Source organism: Enhydra lutris, unplaced genomic scaffold, assembly GCF_002288905.1.
Source record: "Enhydra lutris kenyoni isolate GAN:26980312 unplaced genomic scaffold, ASM228890v2 scaffoldscaffold19, whole genome shotgun sequence".
NCBI classification, from domain to species: Eukaryota; Metazoa; Chordata; class Mammalia; order Carnivora; family Mustelidae; genus Enhydra; species Enhydra lutris.
In genome coordinates, this window is record NW_019154103.1 from 2,664,285 (window position 1) to 2,684,381 (window position 20,097).

Sequence of the window (20,097 nt, forward strand, 5' to 3'; positions counted from 1 at the left end):
CATTATGCTGCTAACTTCCTGGATTCTGAGTAGGGTCCCAACCAAGGCTGGTCTTTACCGTGAGAGGCCCTTATTAAAACTCGGTCCCTGCAATTTCTCCCCTCTGCAATCTTTCTTCCAACAGAGTCTAATTCTAAAGTAGCTATTACTTTAAAATAAAATATAAGAAATAAATTTTGGCTGCATAATAATTCTTGTTAACCTCTCTTGGAGGGCTTATATTATTATAAATTATGTATTATACATAATATAATGCTACATTATTATAATAGCATATAGTAATACTATGCCAAATTATTATAACCATGTGTTTAATAATACGTTAATTTAAAATATTAGTCCCAGAAAAATAAAACATTTCAGTGGAATTTCAGACATCGTTATTAACAAATGGGGGAGAGATTTTAGGAGTCTGAACTTCCCATATATCCCATATCACAACCTAGCTGAAGGCTGTGCAAGATATCTTAATTCCTTATTTTTCAACATGGGCCAAAAAAGAAAGGAACACTCAAGTATTTCACATAACTGTTGTGGATTCTAAAATCTCTAACAAGCATTCATTCCTGAAGAAAGGTGATCTTTTTTTGTTTCAGGTGTCATTTGTCTTTTCAGCTCAACACTTCAGGTCATGAGTATATGTCACATTGAAACTCGCTGATTGACAGAAGCTCTGTGAAACAATGCTAGTCTCTAGAATTGAAATGAGAAAAATATAGTTTTAGTCTGGACTGTACCAGCCATCAGATCAAAATAGAAGATATTTTGATTCTGTGGTTCAGAGGTCACTTATCATTCAGACCTCAGTTATGGACTGGGAGAAAGTTAATGATTGGTGTGTGATGGTTGGCCTCTTCTTATCTGGGCTCACCTAGTCAAAGACCCAACGTGACATTTTCATTATCCAAAATCCTTTTGCAGGAAATAATTTTATAATAGCTTTGTCTTTTACAATATCAAAAGAAATGATTTCTATCTCCAGTTCTGGTCTGGAATTATCATTTTGTCAAACATCGACCAAGTTTTTTGTTTTGTTTGTATTGTGTTATAGGCAGTTCAGTTCTGTTTCTTTAATACTCATTCTTTGTCAATTTTGAGACATGCTTCGAGGAGGCAGTACATGTTATGGAAAGATTACTGGATGCTGTGGACCCAACTTTGTGACTCTGGAAAGTTCAATTTCCCTTGTCCATAAAAAGAAGGTCCCACCATCTGTCCTATAAATCTCATAAGGTGTGGTGAGGATCAAACGTAATGATACGTGTTAAGGTACTATGGAGATAGAAACTATTAATAATAATTAATCATAGGAAAGAAGTTGAAGGAACTTCTATATAAATTTATCTTTATAATATAACCAGAGCGGCAATCCTTCACTCACATGCTAAATATAGTAGGTTTCAATTTTGGTTCTGCTGTTGACTAGACGTGTGACCTTAAAAGTTAAGCTATTTAACTTCTCAGACTCAGTTTCTTCCATGGTAGTGCCTATTCCTTAGGGGTTTTGTTAGGTGACTATAATGGTGTTAGGGTGTTAGGGACTATAATGCATGTAAAACATAGAGCAATGTATGTGATGGCTACAATTACCATCATCACTGATGTGGGCTAAAGTCTCACCAGCCAGTCTAATAATTTTGATTGTGGTTTATGGCCATTTTGGAAAGTTATAGTAAGCAAAAGTATTTTTCCTTGAAACAGGGTTAACGTTCCTGAGTAATTTGAATTATTCAGTAATTATTTTTGCTGTATCCTTTATTTGACTAGAGAAGTATTTATAGGGACTGTTTAATGGTCAGATCTATATTTTAGAGAGAACATTTCTTTCAGGTATGGTTAAAGTTTGTTTCACACAAAAGTACCATTGCAGTGTGTTTGATTTTTTTCTCTTGTTTGCATTTATTTATTTGATAAATCTTCTATGAGTCAGACATTATGTCTGTATTAACACCTGCAATGCAGGTGCAGACTGGAAGCTGGCTATGGTGAGAGGGAAGGTATCAAGGAGAGCCCCAAAACTGTCTCTGCCTAAGCAATTTCAGTTGACATGACTATGAATAACTCAGGTATAGTCTGAGTTGGAAGTGAGAATTATGCCCTGTTTGTTCCAAGGGCAGCCCATTTCAGGTCTTTGACCTCCCCAGGGGATACCAACTGCCACCCCCACCCACCCACCCACCAGTCATCTCAAGCTCTTTGGAACGCTTGGGTAGTCAACCGCCAGGACAACTCCAACCTCTCTCCTATTCAGTCCCACCTACACAACTGAAGCCAACCCAGAAACCAAGTCAGGATTTTTTTGGTAGAAATTCTCATTTCTATGGAGCAGCATCTTAGCATGAAGAGAAATAAATGTTGGTGAAGACATGCTTTTAAAGTGCTCATTAGAATATAGACACAGACTAGGAACTTTCTAAGAGCTGAAAGAGAATATTCCAAGTACTGAACATTCTATTTTTTCATTATTATAAAATTAAATTTGGAACAGAATAAATTGGGAGATAATATGTCTCATAATATGAGTGTGACTAGAAGTTGAAATTTGAAATTAGTATTACAAAGCAAACCTAATTGCAGTTTAAAATACCAATAAGAATACTTCTAGATCACTTCCGAATACTAAGGTAAGTACCTATAGATTTTATAAAACTCTGTGATAATATTCTTTTATAATATCCTACCACGATCTTGTACATCTGTTCAAATGTGGAGGCCTTAGTATGAATGTATTAAATCCTTTCTGAAGTTTTGTAAATGATCATGCTGACTTGGGATAAAGAATGGAAGGTTGGGGTCCATTGTTTTCTATTATTAACCGAGTGTTTTCCATTGCTTCTGTTACCAGAAACAAATAATCAATTTCCCATATTATTTTCTAATAATTCCTCAAAGCCTAGACTTGTCATCTTTATTCCAGCAAAGAATCTACTTTGGTTCAGGAGATAGTTACATTAGAAAGAAGGTGATAAAAAGCTGCTCACTTCCCACCTCAAGTTGTATTCTGTGTAAGATTTACTTTTAAATATGTGAAATAATAGACCAGGTCTTCTCCTTTTTATACTCTTATTTTTGGGATAGAGAATCACACATCATTATTCTTATCAGCTGATAGGTACTGACACTCTTCCATATGCAAGATTATATAAGATACAGATAGAAACCTGCCCCTTAAACGGTGTGCTACTGTGTTCATTCCCTTGAAACTTTGTTTCTAAAATGGATATTTTGAAATAAATGTACATCAAGAGAATTGCAAAAAGGGTCAAGTAATCTACAGAAAGATATTCATGTCAAATACAAGGCAAAGATAATATTTCCTTTATGAGGAGTTGTGTACATTTTGGTTCATTTTTTTACCCTCTTGGTACACAAAACCAGGAAGGGATATTTAACTGAATAGTTCAAATGTTCCTGAGTTTTCTTTATCCCTGAGGCTAGCAGCTTATTGGTCCCTAAAATATTTATAAAAACTACTGTCATCTTTGTCTAATAAAAGCTGGGTAAGTTTTTTATTTGATGCAATTTTTAGAGTATGGGAAAAGAGGAGGGAGGGAGAGGTCTGATGGATGGTTGTATGAAATTAGGTATCAGGATTTTATTGTACCTGAGGGGGGGGGGAAAAGATTGCTATCATTGCTTTATAGCTCTTTACTCTGGTGAATTGGCAAAATATATTGAGAAGTAGGAAAGGCTCTTTATTTAGGACCATGTCATATGCTTGGGTCAATTTGAAGATGAAAGTATCAGAAGTGATATTACGTTTCTCACCATGGCAGTCAGCCAAGTAATTGGAGTTGCTTTTAATTAAACCCTAATAAGCTCTTACAGAGGTGTATAGAGACCAAAGCAATATTTCTTTTGAATTGAATGGACTTTGCTGGCCAAAGCAGGCACTCAGATGTACACACTGTGGAGAGATGCAGAGAGTCATCCAACTTATCCACCTTGTTGCCCTGTGTCCCAACGTGGTAAGTCCTTCCTTCACACTATGTAGTTTCCTTAACTGTCTGAACACTTTATGCAGTCCAGTGTAATGACCTGCTTTGCAATGGATGATGATAAAATTAGTCCATGCCTCATCAAATATGATTGCTTGTATCTGATGAGGTGATTACCCCTCCACAGTACTCCTCTCCTTCTTACAGCTGTTGGAGTGTTTACCACTATTGAATGGTCTTGCTCTTTCGCTTCACGTGCTTGTGAGAGTCTCTCTATTTTGTGTTCCACCTCCCCTAGGAGGAAGCTAAAAACTCCTTCCCAACTTTCTTTCTTTCTTTCTTTCTTTTTTTTTAAGATTTTATTTATTTATTTGACAGAGATCACAAGTAGGCAGAGAGGCAGGCAGAGAGAGAGGAGGAAGCAGGCTCCCTGCTGAGCAGAGGGCCCGATGCGGGGCTCGATCCCAGGACCCTGGGATCATGACCAGAGCAGAAAGCAGAGGCTTTAACCCACTGAGCCATCCAGGCGTCCCCACAACTTTCTTTTTAGCCAAGGCACAGGTATGTTTCCTGGGTTCTGCTGGTCCTAAGACATCTTTCTAAAGAAAGTGGGAAAGCAGCCCTAGCAATAGCCATTTCCTAGCAAAGACAGGAGGGAGCTAGCTTTTGAAGGCAGTGGTGGTGAAGGTTCTGGCCTTCCATCAGTGGTGTGGTTATGGAATCAGTGCCAGGGTTTGTGGCTATGAAATCTTTGCTGGAGCATTCCATAGTCTAGTTCAGATAATAACTTCCACTGTGTAGGCTTTAAGCATGATCCTTTCATCTTCTTTCAGAGATACTGTAAACTACCTAATATCCTTTAATAGAAACCTTTTCTGTTTGAATTGTCTCATGCTCTTTTGTTTGCAACTAAGAACTCTGAGAGATTGAGGGATGGAGAATTTTTTAAAAAACAAGTATTTCTATTCAACACTACCATTTTATAACCCTTCCAGTGTAAGAGATTCACATTTAATGCTTAAGGGACTTCTTCTTTTACCTTGTTTCTAAAACGTATTTGAAGAAATCTAAACAACTTTAGACAGTTTTATGTGATGTTCAGAGAGTGATTCAGAAAGGCAGATGTGCCCTGGGTGACTATGAGTGTTGTTAATCAAAACATATATAAAAAACTTAAAAAAGAATAAAGTGAATAGTCCAGGAAGGGAGTGGGAAGATGCAGAAGGAGAACAACAGGACTGCATGAAGAGTGTTGCAACATAAATGTAAGGCTGTGTATTTTGTATACTGAATAATGAACCCTCAGTACTGTGCAATGTGGAGGGGAGATTAAAGCTAACACGTAATTTCAGGACAGGGGAGGACAGTGTGGAATGGAAATCTGAGAAAGGATTACAGATAAAAGTAGATTGCAAATCTGCAGGTAAAGGCCTTCTTCAGAGAAATCACTAGCTCAGGCTCTAGACATAAAAGGGAGCAAGATCATGTCTTCAGCAGGTCTCCTCCCAGGATGTAAGAGCCTTCCCTGAAGTGTAATCTTGCCAAAAACAAAACAACGCACACACACACAAATCAACAATATGTTCATTACACTTGTTATGTAAGCAGCTCTTTCTTCCTGGAGTGAGTCCCTTAGCTTAAGGATCTCTTTTAGTTTTGTACATTGCATGTTATTTTCTCCATCCTCCAAAGCCTATATCCAGTTCTCCTCTTTGTGGGCTATTTTGCTAGGTCCCACTCAGAGCAAATGCACATGAAATTTTTCCTGCCTACAAGGAGTTTATAATTCAGAGCTTAACGAAGGCCCCCCATCCTATTTCCTTCCCCTGATCCCTCATGGTAGAAACCTAGTTTATATCCTGGCAGGCACTCGATTGTGATGGTCGGAAAGTTGAGATCAAGCCTCCCCTAATTTTCCTTCCTTAAACACCAATGTTCTGAGAACATCAGAATGCTCTTTCACTGTGCATATTTTCTTATTGTTAGAGTGATTTTAAGATGAAACACAAGGAAATTCTAATGATGACATACTTATGAATAATCAAAGGAAAAACATTGAAAGCTATTTTCCCCTCTTCCTTTTTGTCAGAAGTATTTGATCTAGAAGAAATTTAAAAAGGAAAACAAACATTGTAATTTATTACTATCTTTGATATACAACAGGTCAGTTTTGACGGTGTTCATGGGTCTAATTTAATGCCAAACTTTAAACTTCACTTGAAGCGAAGTTCTCTGAATGCTTTGATCCCCCAGTAATATTGTGTAGAATAGAAAAAAGATCTCAAGGAAGAACAAAATACTGATCTAAATATTCAGTGTATATAGCTTTAGAAAATGAAAACATTTATGGATTTTAAAATATGTTGTCCTTTGCCTGATAACATTTTCTTAGAATACATTATCTAACAACAACCTGTGACTTAAAGTAGTAAATGGAATATTCTTTTTTAAAAAATAGTATGTTTAAGTGTCCTACATCAGAACCTCTAGGCCAGAGGACCAAACATCTGCCAGAAATCTTGAAAATCAAAGACTTATAATAAAACGCTTGTCCAAGTTCCCTACACATGGAAATTGACAGGTATTGAGGTAGGTACACAAAGCACAATCATTCACATCTGCTTAATAAGCCATCTGTCTTTAATGAACTTTACAATTTATTTTTTCTTTTCTTTTTTCTTTTTAAAGATCTTATTTATTTATTTGACAGAGATCCCAAGTAGGCAGAGAGGCAGGCAGAGAGAGGAAGGGAAGCAGACTCCCTGCTGAGCAGAGAGCCCAATGTGGGCTTGATTCCAGGACCCTGGGATCATGACCTGAGCCAAAGGCAGAGGCTTTAACCCACTGAGCCACCCAGGCACCCCATTATTTTTTCTGATTACAAGGAAATAGCTCTTACTCTTTAATGAAAAGATAGAAAAATATAAAATAATTTTAACATTTTACATATTTCTTTTTTATGATTGTATTAGACATAGAGTACATGTAGTTAAGATCATACTGTACATATACTTTTATACCACGTGTTTTTTTTACTATAATGTAATGATTTCTCTATGTTGGTTCTCTGTGTATGTGTTCTCTGTGTGGCATACACACGTATACCACGGTGTGCTAAGCCAGTCTTCTGTTATTAGATATTTGGATTGTTTCCAGTTTTGTGCGGTTATAAATAATACTGTATTGAATAGCTTCATGGGTGAAGTTTCCTGTTTTTTAGAGTTCCATCTTAGGAAAGAGTTTGAAAATGGATCATGGCATCACTTAGTGGAATGGTGTTAGAGCTCTTGGCCTAACTACTAAAGATTATTTCCTTAAACCCTCAAATAGTGGTGCCAACTTAAATTGCTACCAGGGGCTTATCAAAAAGAACAGTTCATGAGAATCTATTACCAGTGTCTGTGCTGTCTTATCGTCTTATGCTCTTCCCCCTCTTAAAAAACTGAGGTTTGTATCAAGGTATGTTGTGAGGAAGAAAAATATGCAACTCTTTTTGTAGAGGCATTGTTGAAGACATGGTCTGTCACTTACTCCTTAGGACCACATAGGGAAGAAATTGCCCTCAGGTTTCATCGACAAGGAAAGCTGTGACACACCCTCCCACCCACCCACAAACAGCTGGTATTCATAGTCCCATGAAGCCCTGCAATGGCACGTATTTCTTTCTTGGACTACTAGGGGCTTCAGAAGCCGTTGTGACTCATTTTCTAGCCTCATGGAAGACTTATTCTTATTTATTTATTTATTTATTTATTTTAATTCCAGTATAATTTGCATATAGTGTCATATTAGTTTCAGGTATACAATATAATGATTCAATAATTTTGTACATTACTCAGTGTTTATCATGGTAAGTGTACTCTTAATCCCCATCATCTATTTCACCCATCCCCCACTGACCTCCCCTCTGGCAACGATCAGTTTATTCTCTATAGTTGAGAAACTGGTTTTCTTTTTGTCTCTTTTTTTCTTTATTCACTTATTTTGTTGCTTAAATTCCACATATGAGTGAGAACGTATGGTATTTGTCTTTTCTGGGTAATTTATTTCACATAGCATTATACCCTCTAGATCCATCCATGTTCTTGCAGATGGCAGAATTTCATTCTTTTTTATGGCTGAATAATATTCCATTGTATATATATACCACATCTTCTTTACTCATACATCTATTGATGAACACTTGGGCTGCTTCCATAATTTGGCTGTTGTAAATAATGCTGCAATAAACGTCAGGATACATATATCTTTTTGCATTAGTGTTTTCATATTCTTTGGGTAAATAAATACCCAGTAGTAGAATTACTGGATCATATGGTATTTCTATTTTTAAATTTTTGAACTATCTCTGTACTGTTTTCCATAGTGGCTACACCAATTTGCCTTCCCACCAACTGTGCAAGAAGGTTCCTCTTTCTCCATGTCCTCACCAACACCTGTTTCTTATTTTTTATTTTAGCCATGCTGACAGGTATGAAGTGAGATTTCACTGTGATTTTGATTTGTGTTTCCCTGATGATGAGTGATGTTGAGCATCTTTTCCTGTGTCTATTGGCCATCTGGATGTCTTCTTTGGAGAAATATTGTTCATGTCTTCTGCCTTTTTTTAATTGGATTATTTATGGTATTTTTGTGTTGAGTTATATAAGTTCTTTATGTATTTTAAATATTAACCCTTTATCAGATATGTCATTTGCAAATATCTTCTCCCATTCCATAGGCTGCCTTTTAGTTTTGTTGATTGTTTTCTCTTCTGTGCAGAAGTTTCTATTTTGATATAGTGTCAGTATTTTATCTTTTAGAAGGCTTATTCATTGAACTTATTTTGGCTTTGATTTGATTTTCTTATCTTAAAAATAATTTTTATGTCATTAATTGTATTTTTTAAACTGCTTTAAATTCTTAAAGAAAACAGATGTGATCTAAGTTAATTATTAAATAGTTTTCACTTAGGGGCACCTGGGTGGCTTAGTTGGTTAAGCAACTAACTCTTGGTTTTGACTCAGGTCATGACCTCAAGATTGTGAGATGGAGCCCTGCATTAGGCTCTGCATTCAGTGGGGAGTCTGTTTGAGATTCTCTTGCTCACTCCCTCTTTTCCTCTCCTCTGCTCACTCTCTCTGTCTCTCTCTCAAATAAATAAAACCTTTAAAAAAATAAAAATAAAAAAATAGTTTTGTTTTTCTTTTTTTTTTTTTTAAAGATTTTATTTATATCACCGAGAGATCACAAGTAGGCAGAGAGGCAGGCAGAGAGAGAGAGGGGAGGAAGCAGGCTCCCCACGGAGCAGAGATCCCGACGTGGGGCTCGATCCCAGTACTCTGGGATCATGACCTGAGCCGAAGGCAGAGGATTTAACCCACTGAGCCACCCAGGCGCCCCCCAAAATAGTTTTCACTTAAGAATTTGTTTGGTGATGAAAATACATTGTTGCTTTAAATTGTGTTTTATTGAATATTTTATCAACTATTTTTAGTTCCCCCTTGGCAGTTTCCAATTTGTTCCCTTTCCCCATTTATCTCCTAAGGCCTTATTTTTCCCTTGATAATTTGTATGACTATTTTGTGTAGTCAGGCTATTGGAGCTTTCAGTCTTTTTCATAATTTGTTGAAAATAATTGCTAGTTTTCTTTCTTTTTTTAAAAGATATTGTTTTATATATTTGAGAGAGGGAGAGAGCAGGAGCTGAGGGGAGGAGCAGAGGGAGAAAGAGAAGCAGGTCCCCTGCTAAGCAATAAGCCAGATGCAGGGCTCAATCCCAGGGTCCTGGGATTATGGCCTGAGCCAAAGGCAGACACTTAATTGACTGAGCCACCCAGGCGACCTCCTAGTTTTCTTTCTGATTTTGTATCATTTTTATCTTTAAAAAATTCCCTTGCTATTTCATCACATTCTCTACAGCAGGCTTTAGAAACACTCAGTCCATGAACTGATGGATAGTAGAATTGATAATAGTGGTATTATTTGTAATTTCCTTAAAACCACTTAGGGTCCAGTAGTAGTCATCTGTTACACTCCACTGGCTTTACAGACTATCCTATGCCAATGCCAAGCTGAATTAATTATTGCACCTTATTATTTTGGGGGAAGGGATGTTTAGTTACTGTCCTTTTACCAAAACTGCCTAAGCAATTCTTACCTATTTTATTTTTCTGGGTACACTTAAAGTTATTTTGATAACATCCCCCCAAATTTCTTAAGTAGTATATATTTTATTAAATCTCTAGATTGACTTTGGAAGAATAGACATCTTTATAATATTCAGCTTTCTATTTAAGAATGTGGCTCCATGTATTCAACTTTTAAGTATTTTAGTAAAATTTTATGATTTTATTCATTTAGTTCCCACAATTCTCTGGCTAAGTTTACTCTTGGGAATTTTATATCTTCTCTTGCTTTTGTGAATAGGATCTTTTGCCATTATTCTTTATAATGATTATTGTCAATATATAGAATACCTATGGATCTTTGGATATTTATCTATATTTAGCCATTTTTCTATAATTTTTTTTTCTTTGTGTTTATACATATAGAGTTTAAAAACTACATGTAATGATAGTTTCTTCTACTTTTTCCCCTGTGATTATTTCTTAAATCTTTGATCCATATTTTTTTTAAAGATTTTATTCATTTATTCGACAGAAAGAGAAATCCCAAGTAGGCAGAGAGAGAGGGAGAGGCAGGCTCCCTGCTGAGCAGAGACCCCCCCCCTCATGTGGGGCTCGATCCCAGGACCCTGAGATCATGACCTGAGCTGAAGGCAGAGGCTTAACCAGCTGAGCCACCCAAGCGCCCCAAATCTTTGGTCCATAGTTTTATTCCATTGGCCAATACTTATAAAACCAAGGTAAGTGGTACTGATAATAATGGGCCTCTTTTTTTTTTAAACTCCTGATTTTAATGGTAATACCTCCAGTGTTTCCCCAATAATAATATGGCTGTTGGCTTGATATAAATACATTTTTGAATATGTATTGTCCTATACCTATACCTATGTACCTATACCTATACCTAGATTTATAATAAGTCAAAAGTGAGTGTGAAATTTTAAGAATTAACATCTCATCATATATTGGGATACAATAGGACTTACATACTGACTCTATGATTATTATTAAAAAATTTCTTTTTTTTAAAAGATTTTATTTATTTATTTGACAGATATCACAAGTAGGCAGAGAGAGAAAGAGGGAAGCAGGCTCCCTGCTGAGCAGAGAGCCTGATGTGGGGCTCGATCCCAGGACCCTGGGATCATGACCTGAGCCAAAGGCAGAGGCTTTAACCCACTGAGCCACCCAGGCACCCCAAAAAATTTCTTAATACTAAACTATACTTTAATCTCGATGAAACTAGTGACATGATGGTATACTCTTTTTCTTTTCATTGTGTCAAAATCAACTTGCTGGCATGTTATTCAAGATTTTTGTATCTATATCTGTGTTTGAGATCGATCTTTAGTTTTTGTTCTTTTTGTATTGCTGCTCTGAGGTTTTTATATCATGGTTTTCCATTTTCATAATTAATTGAATAGCTTCCAGTGTTTTTTTACCCTTCAAAATAGTTAACGTAGTAGCAATTATCTGATCTAAAAAGGTTAAGAAAATAATATTGTTTCTATTTCTATTTATTTGTGCCCTGAAACACTCTAAGAAGAACTGTTTTCTAAAACCTATATAAGGGGATAAAGTATAACTAGGACAGAATCAGCATTTATAGAGAAGGATCAAACTTTTACTGATACTAAAAATGGAAAAGAAAAGTTCCCTTGAGATTACTTAAAGGTTATGCTGCCTGATCCAGTTACCACAGCCCTCACAACCACCCCACACTAATATATGCTGGATTTTTAAAAATAATATCCTAATATGACAGCTGATGGCATAATATGAAAGTACAATTAATAAAATTGGCAAAATGCAAAAAAAAAAAAAAAAAGGAAAACCATCTCAGATATTTCCATTCTCCCACATGGTCTGCTGCAATACAATAAGTATAACATTTGGAGTATCAAATGGATGCATTGCCTGCTCTTTGGGACCTTCATAAATACTATTTTATTAAAGCTGAGCTTTTTTTGAGGAATGAGCAGTAAAACATTTGAAGTTGTAATCACTCTCTGCCAAGAATCTGTGGTGCAGATTTTCTGTATAGATGCCATATGCTTTGAGACTCAACCAAGGAGGCGCGGGTCTGCCATCTTCTTGCAGGCCACTTGCCTGACCTGTGGCTACTCGATGGGTCTGAGCCTGGCCCCTCATTGCTCTGTCCTCACATCCAGCTGCACCCGTGAGAATCTGTAGATTGACTCTTGCATCAGATAACCTTCTACCTTGCACTAACTTCCATTCAAGCCCTCAATGCCCCTGTTTGTCATTCAGCTGCTCTGAATTGGATATCTCTTGTTTTGTCTTTCACAGAACCACTCTGCCCTTCCTCTGGGAGCCACATCCTGCTCTCTTGGTGCTCAGTCACCCTTTCTCAGATTCTCTGTGGTCCTGGTGGGCGTGTCCATCTGGGTGCCCTTGACCCAGTCCTCCATGTGTCATGTGCCCCAGACTGTGCCATTCAGAGTCTCCTGAGAATCCCAAGCTAGTCACACAAGGGCTAAAGGCAGAGACAGCAGAATCATTCCAAAGACAGAGCCCTAAAAGAGGCTTCTCAGAGTTCAGCAATCTCCTGGCTCTTGTCTTTCCCATATGTGGCCTTCAGTTCTTCCTGTGGTTCTGACTGACTCACTTTTCTTCCAGTCTCTCACCTTTTTTGGCCCCGGTTAGTCTCAGGTTCATTTTCTGTTGTTTACAGACTCAACATTGTCACAGGCCTCATATCTGGATTCCAGCTCTGTGTAGCCCCTTTGGGTTGTCATCCCAGTTGTTCTATCTGCTGACTAGTCAGTCACCTTGGCTGCATTCCCATAAGCTGCCTGTCAGGTCACTCTCCATGCTCCGCAGCTGGGAATCTAGTCCTGCCCCACATCTAAGACCATCCCAGGGCCACAGCACCCAAGCCCACATTAAGGCTTTTTTTCCTCTTGGCAGAGGAGACCAGGCACAGTGCCCCGAATTCCTAGGGTATTTCACCAACCTGACCTCTTACCACATCTCTGCTGCCCACCGGCCTGTGTTCTAAGTGGAGTTTTGCCAACTTGCTGCTCTTGTTCTAGGGATCCTCAACAAACACCTGGTTTATATGCAGATGTTTCCAGGTAAGAGGAAGAGGAGGTGCCCACCACAGAGACAACCAAGCCTTTAGACTCCTACCCAGGCCTGTTCTACAAGGCAAATGTCTACTATCCCTGGGACCCAGGCCCTCTGCAAGAACGCATGTAGCAAGTTGTGATGGTGGCACTTAAGTATCCTTTTTTCCCTGGCAAGGATCTGTATGTTCTCTGTAAATAAGAATATGGAGGCCTGACTTCTCTGGGACTCTCAGGTCTCAGCACGATAACCTCTAAGATCACTGCCCATTCCCACTGATCGATCTCTGAGCTGGCTGTCCCAGGGTGTCTGAATCTTGTCTTCTTCTGGAAAGGTGGTACTTGGAAGGTGGCAATAGAAATTGTATTTTACCAAAGTGACATTTGGTCTGTGTGTTAAGTTGTAGCCATCTTCTTGTGTCTTATGAACACTGTGTTCTGTGACTCTTGGCTTAACCTATTAGGATGATATGCCAAGGAAATCTCTTCACTGAGCATTCTGAGAACCCATGATCTGGAATATCTTCTACCCATTTCTGTGCCATTTCTGCATTGCCGCTAGGAAAAGCTAAAGATACGTGTTTTGGGGATCTCTTTAAAGGAAATCCTGGGCCAACTTCTGTTCTTTCAAGGGGTCTCTGAGCCTACATCCCCAGGAACCCTTTAGAAATGAGCTCCTTCTTTTGAAAACAGGAATTTCATGGCATTAAGGTGACCTCTGAGGTGGTGAGTCAGAGGGACAAGAAGGAGCCCACCATACTTATAAGGCACACCCTAAGAACCTGAATCTGCTGCTTGTGGGATGAATGAAAAGGGGTGGAAAGAAAGGAAGAAGCTTCTTCCTCAGCAGGTCAGAGAGCAGACAATGGCCTCATGGCCCCAAACACTGAACTTTGGTAAACTGTAACTTAGTTCTTATGCCAAAATGAGACTGTCTGTTCCCTCCCTTGGGAATAACAATAGCCTGGGATGAGATTGATTTGAATTTTCATCAATAGTAGAGGTGGGAAGCTACTTTCTTGGTATTTAAAGAGTGTGTGAGGAAGAGACACTAAGCTTCACCTAATCCATCAGGCCCCATTATTAAAGAACCTTTAATTCTGGGCTGCAACTGCACACAGAAATGAGCTTAAGTTTCAGTAAGGGAGATCAAGTGTCCATATAGGATATATCATTATGCAGGTTACTATGGCACCCACAAAACTCTTCTTGGGACTGGGAGTGGAACAAAGGCATGGGTAGTTCACAAATATTTTTATCAGCAGGGAATAGCTTTAACTTAAGTGTAGAGCAAGAGAAACATGAATTAGATTATTAATACCATATGTTTCCATCATTAACATTCATAGTGTTGCTACCTCTTAATAGAAAAAGCAATTTCTGACCCAAAAGTTGGTCAGGACCAATAGCAATGGATCATGCTAAAAACAGAAGTGAACCTAACTTTCTGAGAGCTTACTACATGCATTTTTAATAGTTAGATCATATGGGGGAAATCAGCATGTCTATTATTAAAATAGAATAGCTGAGTATTAGAACACTAATTTGGAGCAGGAAGATTATACAAGACAAATTCTGAACATGGGGACAATAATTCTCCCTTGAGCAGAAAAATAATTTCATAGAATTTAATGTATTAACAAACCTGTGGGAGAATGTTAAAAAGGAAAATCCAGCCAGTGATAATATGAAAGACCCAATGGGAATATTCAGATTTGAGCTATAAATCATGTAGATACAAATGATCCATAGCACTTATTACAGAGCTTGGAGCAGCTACAGAAGTCAGAAAAAGAGCAGGAAAAATTTCAGAGAGATTACTTTTGCTACAAAGTAGGTGTGTTTGTGTGTGTGTGAGCTTTAACCTAAACCAAATTAAAATGATAGGAATGCTGGGAGTTTCTCATGGTATTGTACTATTCCCCCTCCAAGAGGTATTGCAAAATTTGAAGCTGTAAATCTCTTATACAGAAGGATTCTTAATAAGTCTCATTTTGGAAAGAGATGTTCAAGACAGAATGTAGACCATTAATTAAATGTTTGAACAATTATTCAAATGTATTTAACACCTCTCATATGGAAAGCATTGTATCAGGGAGTTTATGAGCTTTCAAATGCTGTGGCACTTCAGGAAATGAGACAGGATACTTATAGCCAAGTTGGTAAGTAATGAGGCCATACACAAAGTAGAACCTAAAAGCTCTCAGTATGCAGAGCTGATTATGTCTGCCTTTGCACAGTGGCTGTCTCTGTTTGGTTTAGGGTTTGATTACATGTAGTTTCCCTGAGAATCGATGCTGTGAAGTACAGTGAACAGGTGAAGAGGTGAGTTAAGGAAGGGAGGGAACTCAGTGGCTTATTGACTAAAAAATTGGTTACCACTATGGCCAACTGGGGGCTACCCTACTGAAGATCCTCTGAGAGACTATATAGAATGTTCTCAGAATTGTCCCTTTGTGGGGCAGTACATATCTGTCCACTGCCATCCTTGAGTGGTGATAGTTCCCCAGGCCCATTGTGCAAGCACCGGGACGGCTGAGGTCAGAGAATGGCTAGGTCGTCCTGGGCACCTTGTGATTCAGTGCTTCCTCTGTGTCAGTCTCTCAGGTGGGCAATGACATGAGACATATGGACAGGCTGAGGCATTTACACTTTACTCAAAGGCACTACACAGTCACTGAGAGACTTGGAGTGAGCGAGTTGCTTACTCACAGCTTTACTGTCTCCTGGGCATCCCTAAATTAATGGCCAGGACACCCCATGTTGTGTGAGATGGTTCCAGTTTTGTCTGCCACCATTTAGGTATCAGGAGCTCCTCTTCCTGGCACAGAGACCTCAGGAACACAACACCCACTCTGTGTCTTATCAGTAGTCACATGCACTGAGGTTAGACATTTCCTGAATGACAGATCTACTTTATTCTAGACATGCAGATACAGGGAGCAAACCGTACAGAGGGGGACAATTAGGGGCCCACAAAGTCTACCCAGGGTGCAGCCCTGAAGAGATTGATTTCCTTTCATTCATCTCTCTCTTAACAGGAAAGCTTTCCAAACATCAAATCCTGCTGCTTTTTACCCACAAAGTCTCTTGTGGACATTTCTCCTCCCTTCCCCATCTCTGCCATAGCACAGACTCCCAAGAGACATGTTATCTTTCTCTCTGAGCCACCAGGGGAAGCCAAAGACCTCTTCAGGCTCTTGTTTCCTGACCCTGCCTGGGGCAGCTCCTTCCCTGGCAGTCTGAGCAGAAGGTCTTCCAGAATCTGAGTTTTCACTGAGCTTTTTTTTTTCTTTTTCTTTCATTTTCAGCCTTCCATCTGGACCCTAAAAACTTCCCTTGTGCTTACTAAGATCCTGAAGCCATTCTGGCTTCAAGAAAATATTTGCCAAACACCTTCTATGATTTAGGGACCAACAGATGAAGACATCCCTCTTGTTTTCTCAGCAGAAATGAACTCAACACACAGCTCAGTTTAAATCAGTAGATATTTGTGGAGAATCTACTATGTACCAGACACTTTTTTAGAGTTGTGGATAATGTAAGAATGTTTTCAGCTGTGAGTAAAGGAAATCTACCCAGAAGCTAGAGAGAAAGGCATACACTTCAATCTTATAGTTGTTTTTTATAGATCTTAAAAGACCTGGCCAGGGAATAAAGGAGATTGGTAGCATGATGTCTGGCAGAAAAGGAGGGGACTGATGATGCACGACGCTGCAGCACAGAAGTTCTAAAGTGGACGTTATTTGGACATAACAAAACTCCTCCAAATCAGGTATAACCTTCTTCAGGACATATGGGACCATATTAAATTCAATTCATTACTTCTTGAATTTATTTTTCAGTCAGTAATTATTATGAATCATAATAATGATTATTGCCATTAAGTCTTTAAAGAAAATGTAATCCATCTAGTTAGGAGTTAAATTTGGTTATGCAATGGTATGAATTACATGCCTTTCTGTGAAATACAAAGAAACGTGTTCTTAGAATTCTGTGTAAAATCATTTTGTTAAATATATGTGTACGACAACAAAAAAGATTGATCCCTGAAAAGAATCAAGGTTCTTTAATGAAGGAGGAAGTTGTGTTAAATGGGTGTGGAAGTTGGATTGAATGTTGGTAAGATAATCAGTAGAATTGGGTAGGTTTTCATGTATGATTGGTTATTCCTTGTAGTTTCCTATCACCTGCAAATATTTATAAGCTTGCCTTTTATTTTTCTTCAAGTAAAGGAAGGTGATTAATAATTCCAACATCTAAAGTCTTTTCTTGAAGAAGGACTGAAGTTTCTTCTGTTGTATCTGCTTACTCTCCTTCATGGTATGATCCTTCCTTGTGTGTTTAGTTTTGTGTGCTTCATCATTTTCTAGATTTCACTAAAAACTTATTTGGGGATGCCTGGGTGGCTCAGTCAGTTGAGTGGCTGCCTTCAGCTCAGGTCATGATCCTAGTGTCATGGGATCGAGTCCCACATAGGGCTCCTTTCTCGACAGGGAGCCTGCTTCTGCCTCTGCCTGCCTGTGCTCTCTCTCTCTCTCTCTCTCTCTGACAAATAAAATATTAAAAAAAAAAAAACATTAAAAAAAAAAGCTTATTTGAGGGAATATTTTTGAAGTCTAAGATAAAGGGGAGCTCCTCCAGAAAGTATTTGCATTTCCTCTGCCAGGGCCTTGGGAAGTTACCAGCCCAATATTAAACCGAGTTCATAGTTTCATGAAAATTTGGGGCTGCAAATCCAGCCACAAAAGGGGCACAGAACCCTTGCTTGCTCAGGACTAAGGGTAGTACTGGTTGGAATGAACATCTTATGTGCATTAGGTTTGTGACACTTAAGGTAGGATTAATGTTTAGGGAGTGACCTTGAATTAGGAGCTAAAATTGTCAGGAATGGTGCAGAGTGACATGGAGGTCTGAGCATAGCAGCAACATTTAAAAGTGTACAATAACCTGATGAAGTAAGATTCAGAGCTGTAGGTTTTTGGGAGAAGGGAGGAACAATGTTCTGGAAGCAACACTGAGGAACAAGAAGGATCCACACTTTTATCTCCTGACACAGTGATACAAGAGCCGGAGAGGGAAAAACCAGTCATCACGTGTGAGGGCTGTGGAAACGGCTTTTCTAGGGAGAGAATCAGGCTTACATTAGAGCAGGAAGTGGAGGGAAACTCCAGCGAAGAGGCTAAAGATATAGGGCCTTTTGCTAATGGTGGATTTTGCCTTCCAGAAGGGCAAAACAGGTTCTAGGAGCTGGATAGGGAGAAAGGGTCATATAAGATGTGCTCAGTCTTATGAACATCAATATGTAGGAGATGAGAAATGCACTTGAGATTCTTGAGCTGCTTGTGGTAACCAACATAAATAGGCGTTGAGGGCTTAATGAGATTAACACTGGTAGACTCAAGACAGAGAGTCTTGGGGAAGCTGTGAGCACTGAGGGTGAGAAGGTTGTCTGCTTTGTTACTGACCTCCAATGATGAAGGTGAGGAGAACTGAAGTGATGTAGCCTTGGTCCAAGTGCATGGAGGCTCTCTTGAGGTCTCTGTTCTGGAAGCCAGCTATTAGTTACCCTAAGCTTGCAGGAATATCTTATAGAACTAACACCCTAAGGCACAGACTTGGGAAAACCTCACTCTGGCTACTAAAAGGGGAAGGGTATTAACATTTAATCTATGTCCACTGTGTGCTAGGCACTGTGCTTCTTATGTTGTGTGATCAAGTTTAATCACCACAGCATCTGTACTTAGTATGAATTATTTTTATTGAATCCATGTTGCAGACGCAGAGATAGATCTCTGATGCTCTTTAGCTGTGTTTAATGGCTTACCTTCTAGCATGCTCAGCAGATACTGCACTGAGGAATAAAATTCCAGATTGGTAGGAGGGTAGTGACATCAGAGCACTGGGATTTTGTGGAGACAGTGCAGGTGTCCCCTTTACCCGCCCCCCCCACCAGCTCCTACAAGACAAATGTTTTTAGGAGAGAAAACACATCCTTATAATGAAGGTGTGAAGACTCTTTTGAGTGCTGTATCCAATAGGCCTGGGGTGCACCAAATGGGACCCTAAAAGGGCAAGCTGAAGAACCTTTGCATCCCATCGTCATAAGAGAATGTTTGTTGTCCTCCAAAGACACAGCATTAAAATGTCCTTCTCTAACAAGCCGGTCTTAAACTGAACATTTCTCAAAAATACACAATTGGGAATTTTCCTGTTGGGGCTGTATCTTCAACTGCATCAAGACATGAAAACTTGGAAGCTTGAAAAATTTTTACACTCCTTTAAATATCTTCCATGGACAGCACAAGGAAATGACTGAAGGAAGAGATAGCATGGCACAGAGCACATTGATCATTCATGGTTTTCTGAGCATCTCTCATTGGAGAAATAATCCATTATCATGTGACATTTGGGGGAAGGTTCTCAAGAGGGGACCTGTCTGTCCATTTGGAAACCCAGTGAATCACCAGCATGTTTTGCAGTTGAGAGATCAAAAGTTTTATGTGTAATATGCAGGTGATCTGGATAAGATTTATAATTTTTTTAAATTTCACAATTTCATTTCCAATGCTGGATTTATTTGGCATTCCCATGAGATATATTTTCCTTCTCATGGTAACAACACAATGATTTTAGCCTAAAAAATTATTTAACTTAAATAATTTGCTTCTGTAGAGGAATCCATGAAATGCAAATAAGCATGTTCCTAATTTTCATGTTTCCTGATCACCTTACAGTGCCACATATGGTTGCAAACTGCAAAGCCTTTAACCCAAAAAAACCCAGGCAGGTTTTCAAAGACCAGTGTACCAAAGCAAGTGTAGGTTCAACAGGACAGGGGAATCATTACTTAAGAGTTCTTGAGTGCCTGAAATGGAGAGAAGGGAAAATTACAGGCCAAGGGCTGCATCTCTGTCTTCCTCTTTCCACAGCATCATGCATAGTGACACAAACCAAGCCAGAA